The sequence below is a fragment of the Cyprinus carpio genome, chromosome A1, assembly GCF_018340385.1.
Source record: "Cyprinus carpio isolate SPL01 chromosome A1, ASM1834038v1, whole genome shotgun sequence".
Taxonomy (NCBI): Eukaryota; Metazoa; Chordata; class Actinopteri; order Cypriniformes; family Cyprinidae; genus Cyprinus; species Cyprinus carpio.
Window position 1 is genome coordinate 38,414,738 of NC_056572.1, and position 6,068 is coordinate 38,420,805.

The window sequence follows — 6,068 nt, forward strand, 5'->3', positions numbered from 1 at the left end:
CCACACTGGAAGTCTGAAGGCATTACATTTGCCTTACTGTGCATGTATAAACCTCACCGAGATGATACAGACATAAGTTTCATGCAATTCTTCTGGCAGGATCAATTTATTTATGGAAATATTTCACAATTTACTGGCACGCTCACTCAGAATTGATCTAAAACGCAACTGCCCTCGTGTTTTCCGCAGAAATTGTGAGTACATTTTCTGTTGTCTTTTTAGGACTGCAATATGAAAAGAGTACAAAGTAAATATCTTTAGAAACAGCATGAAAGTGAATAGCACATAACTGCAAATTAACGTTACTGCTATAAACATGTCTATTGGTACAATGTGCAGTGTTTGCCACAGCCTTACACTCTATTTGTGGCGGCACTCCCCCGCCCCCATATAGACATATATATATATATTTTTATATATATATATATATATATGCAAATTCATTTTCTGCCAGCAGGATGCGCTTTAAGAGCGGGAGAGATACAGGATTCTCCGGTGACGGCTGCAAAACAGCGCTCACAAACGTTGCCTTATCAAGCATTACATGCAAAATGAAATGAAAATGAAATCGAAAATTTTCTAATTACAGTCGGTTTCCTTCTGAAATACAGTGATATAAAAACACCCGCATCGTTTTTTTGATTTTGAAACGTGCAGTGCTCATATTTATTCAATGAAGTCAAAGCCTTTTGGAAAATCTATTTGTGGCGGTCAGTTTTGATATTGTGGTGGCCCGCCACAAATATATCAATGTGTGGGAAACCCTGATTTTTTATATTGTTGTGCATGCTTCATCGTTTTCAAAAGCCTCTGTTTCCACAGTCCATACTACAACGAGAAAACAGCATTCTCAAATTTATCCGCTCTGGAGAGCGTTTAACAAGACTGGAAGGCCAAAACGAGAGGAAAAGATGCTTTTCAACAGGAACGTATTAATGTGGACAAGGCTTGAGGAATTGTCAAATCAGGCAACCAATTGCTAAACCGGCAACACAGTAGGTTAACCAGGCATTTTTAGCTTGCCACGTCAAATGTTACTAACCCTTCTACTTTCCCACAGCCAACAACTACAGCAGCCGAAGCAAGCATGAAGCTGCTTCTACTTGCAACACCGGCCCTCACATCCCATTATTTCCATCCTGTTACTTCTAACCCCCTTTTTTCTTTTCAGTGTCCTCCTGCTCACGTAGCAGACATTAACATAAGGTTGCCTCTGCTAGCAGTGCAGGCTAGACAGGTTCTTCAAGACAGCACACACCCCAACCCCTTCCCACGGCCTACAGCTACAACAGCTGAAGCAAACGTGAGGCTGCCTCCATTTGTAAACATGCCCACATCTCTTCCGCTCCCTCATGCTACTAATAACCATTTTTCTGTTCAGTGGCCTCCAGTTCCCGTAGCAAACGCTAGCGTGAGGCTGCCTCCGCTAGCAGTGCAGGCTGCACACAGGGTCTTCAGGATTGCCTTCCTGTGGTCTACAGCACGTGAAGCAAGTGCGAAGCTGCTTCCATTTGCAACACAGACCCTTACATCTCAGACCTTCCTCCTGCTGCTACTTACCCCTTTTTTCCTTTTCAGTGGCCTCCAGCTCCCGTAGCAGACACTAGCATGAGCATGCCTCCGATAGCGGTGCAGACCCATCGACACCCCTTTTCCGACAACCCCCTCCCCTACTTCCTTCTCTATGTTCTGCCCTACCCATCCCTCCAAACACCCTTGGCTTAGGCACCGAAGCCTGCCATTCCCCTCTCTTTCTCCCTCTCTCTTCCACTCCCAGAGCTGTCTCAAGTGTGAGCATGCCTCCGCTAATGGCGCAGGCCCTCGATGCCCGCCATTACCCCTCTCTTTCCTCCCCTTTCTTCCGCCCCTGGAGCCATCCCAAGCAGCGCTAACCTTGACAGGCATTTTTTGATTTAGTCTGTCTTTATCTTGGGATGAAAATATGTCAGTTAATGAATATTTTTCATCTTCATTGACTAAATTAACACTGATCCCAAGCGTGAGCACGCCCACGCAAGCGGCTCCGGCAGCTATCGTTCCTCTTCCCCCCTGCATGCTTGTCCCTCCTTCTCTCCATCCCTCCGAACACTCTCGCCTTGGAACCACCCCCTGTAGCCAGCAACATCAGGACAAAGATTTTGTCAAAAGGCAGAGGCCTTCAAGATCTACGTGCGGTCAGACCGATTCCATATCAGAAGCTCACCGAACCCTCATCAGTCTTTAACCCTCATAACCCTTTAACGCCAGTCCATCCCTGTTCACTAAAACTCCTGAACAACCATAGCTAACCCCCTTTAACATCACCTAATCCATCTATAATGGCCCATCCCCACTCCAGCTGTCCCAGCAGCACCCCGCTCCCGCAGGGGTCCCACCCAATTCCCACACTGTCGCAGCAATGCCCTCTCCCACAGGAGCCTTTCCGTTTTCCCCACTGCCACAGCAGTCCCCGCTCCTGCAGGTGGTCTTCCATATTTCCCCCAGTCCTCGCTTCCACAGGAGCTTTTCCATTTTCCCCACTGCCAATGCTGCTCCTGCAGGAGCCTTACCTAATTCCTACACTGCCGCAGCAGTTCCCGCTCCTGCAGGTGGTTTTCCATATTTTCTCCAGTCCTCGCTTCCACAGGAATTTTTCCATTTTCCCCACTGCCAATGCTGCTCCTGCAGGAGCCTTACCTAATTCCTACACTGCCGCAGCAGTGTCAGCACCCACAGGAGCTCTTCCTGTATTTCCCCACCGCCGCAGCAGTGTCAGCTCCCGCAGGAGCCTTTCTGTATTTCCCCACTGCCGCAGCAGTGCCCGCTCCCGCAGGAGCCTTTCCATATTTTCCCCACTGCCGCAGCAGTGTATGCTCCCGCAGGAGCCCTTTTTCTGTATTCCCCACTGCCGCAGCAGTATCCGCTCCCGCTGGAGCCTTTCCTGTCTTTTCCCACTGTCGCAGCAGTTCCCGCTCCCGCAGGAGCCTTTTTCTCCCTTTCCCCACTGCAGCAGTGCCCGCTCCAGCAGGAGCTCTTTCATATTTCCCCACTGCAGCAGTGCCCGCTCCTGCAGGAGCTCTTCCATATTTCCCCACTGCCGCAGCAGTGTCAGCTCCCGCAGGAGCCTTTCTGTATTTCCCCACTGCCGCAGCAGTGTATGCTCCCGCAGGAGCCTTTCCGTATTTCCCCACTGCCGCAGCAGTGTCAGCTCCCGCAGGAGCCCTTTTTTCTGTATTCCTCACTGCCGCAGCAGTATCCACTCCCGCTGGAGCCTTTCCTGTCTTTCCCCATTGTCGCAGCAGTTCCCGCTCCCGCAGGAGCCTTGCCTAAATTCCCTCACTGCTGCAGCAGTTCCTGCTACAGCAAGAGCCTTCATCTTTATTTGAATCTGCAGCAGTGCTCACTTCCGCAGAAGCCATTTTTTCTTTTCAGATGCCGCAGCAGTTCCCGCTCCAGTAGGAGCCTTTGTCTGTATTTTAATCTGCTGCAGCAGTGCTCTCTTATGCAGAAGCTATTTTCTCTTTTCAGATGCCGTAGCAGTTCCCACTCCGGCAGGAGTTTTCTTTTCAGATGCCGCAGCAGCGCCTGCTTCCGCAGAAGCCAATTTTTCTTTTCAGATGCCGCAGCAGTGCCCGCTTCTGCAGAAGCCTTTTCTGTATTTCCCTACTACCACAGCAGTAGCCGCTCCGGCAGGAGCATTTTCTGTATTTATCCACTGCCGCAGCAGTGTCTGCTCCCGCAGGAGCCTTTTCTGTATTTCTCTGCTCCCGCAGGAGCCTTTTCTGTATTTCTCTGCTCCCGCAGGAGCCTCCATCCATATATCCCCACTGCCGTAGCAGTGTCTGCTCCCAGAGGAGCTCGTCCATATTTGCCCACTGCCGCAGCAGTGTCAGCTCCTGCAGGAGCCTTTTCTATCTTCCCTATTGCCGCAATAATCGCATCTTCAGCAGGACTTGTCATCTCTCTCTTCCAAGTGGACGCTTCCACGGAAGTCAAATTCTCTTCCTAGACACTGCCGCAACAATTATGTACCAAAGGACGTCCAGCACCCATCTAACATTAAGCCCAGCTTTTTGGGGAGTCGTAAAAGTGCGTATCTGGCTGCTGTCCTGTTCTAATTGCTTTTTGGGGAGCACTTTGGGCTGGGCCGGACTCCGAGCTCAGACCCCTCTCCCCGGACGGGGGGGGGTTGTGCCCCGGGCTCGGAGCTCTCTCCCCGGACAGCACGCCAAATGCGCATAACCTTTATTTAATTATAAGTCAATGTGAACTTCTGAAGTGATGTTTCATAAACAAATTTCGGGAGGAGCATGCACAGATAATTAACACGGCCAGTTCATCATTAGTGATTACACCGTTTACCAATCAGCTCAAGAGAAAACACCTATAAATAATCAAGTACGTCCTACCTTCGTTATCTCTCAACTTTCAGAATCCCTCCGCCACCCCGATCACGCACCTTCAGCCAAGTTTCTACCCCAGCTCAGGTAGAAGCACTCGGGGGAGCACTTTGGGCTGGGCCGGACTCCGAGCTCAGACCCCTCTCTCCGGACGGGGGGGGGGGGGAATGCCCCGGGCTCGGGAGTCTTGCCAGGCTCGGAGCTCTCTCCCCGGACAGCACGCCAAATACGCATAACCTTTATTTAATTATAAGTAAATGTGAACTTGTGAAATGAATGTAATATGAGGCTGTAGTTTCAGGCTCTTGTGTGTTCTTCATTCTCACAGTTATTAATGGTGTGTGAGATCTAATGTGGTCTCTACAGTTGTTTGTGTTCAGCAGCAGATTTTTGGCAGGAGCATCTTCAGTCATCAGGACTCCTTCATAAAGCTGTCGCAGGTGACAGCTCAATATTATTCTTAAATCTAACTCTTGTTATTTGTCTTTATGTTGCTGTTGATAAAGAAATACACTGCTTGAGGATGGACATAAATTACAGTGATTTTACCATGGTAAAGTAGTGTCACACTGTATTTGTGCTCTGCAGAAAATGCATCCCCTCTGATGCAGTTTTAACTGGAAAAACAAACCTGCTTCTCATTTCTCTCATATAGACTTTTGGCTGATCTCTGAATCTGTTGATATTCATAATACTTTAGTTGATATTCTTCCAGCACTCCTAACTGACCAAATGCTGTCTGTATAAAAACTAAGGGTAACGCTTTAGATTACAGCCCGCAATGTAGCGTGTAATTAAACATAATTTACAATGTACCTGTTAGTAACTATAGAGTACCTCCTCAGTACCTACTCGTAGGTATAAGGGAACAATATGCAACGTTTGGGGAATAAGCGGGTTATAACCTGCAAAATTATAAAGCATTTATACTGTAAGTATTTTATAACTAAAGGGCACAGTTCTGAAATTATGTGGTATTTATGACACACAGACTGCAATTTTACACATAAGCATAACTGAACGAACGTGTATTTAAACAGAAACAATGTGCAACGTTTGAGGGATAAAAAGGTAATGACTTGGAATATTAAAAGTAATTACAGTGTTAGTATTTCAAAAGTAATATTTCATGTGTAACTATTCTAAGATTACATGGTATGCATGACTTACTGTGTTAGGCAACAATTTTTTTATTTTTAAATGGTTTGCTTGTTTTAATGTGTTAGGAATATATGATGCAGTATATTTTTTACACTACATACTGGGTACTTATTGTATTATTACAACATATATCTTACAAGACATTGATACAAATAGTAAACTGTAGTGTACTATAGTAAAATTTTATTAATTATAGTAAAGTTAAAAACCACCATAGTCTTTATAAAATGTTTTAGCACAGTTTTCTTAATAATATATGGTCTATTATTTACTAGTGTTTCTTTCTGTGGGATCATGGAGATTACTGAACACAGCTGAAAGCATGGAGAAATGATGTGATGAGTTTCTGCTATGATTTGGTTTAGAAGTTTGCGTATGAAAATGTAGTTGATGAAAGAGTGCTGCATATGTTGATCTCAGCAGCATTGTACTGTCGAGGTGTAATAGAGTGGACAACTATTAGCTGTTTCCAGCTGCTCCCAGGATAGAACATAGAAACACAACATCATAATACACAACACATGATAT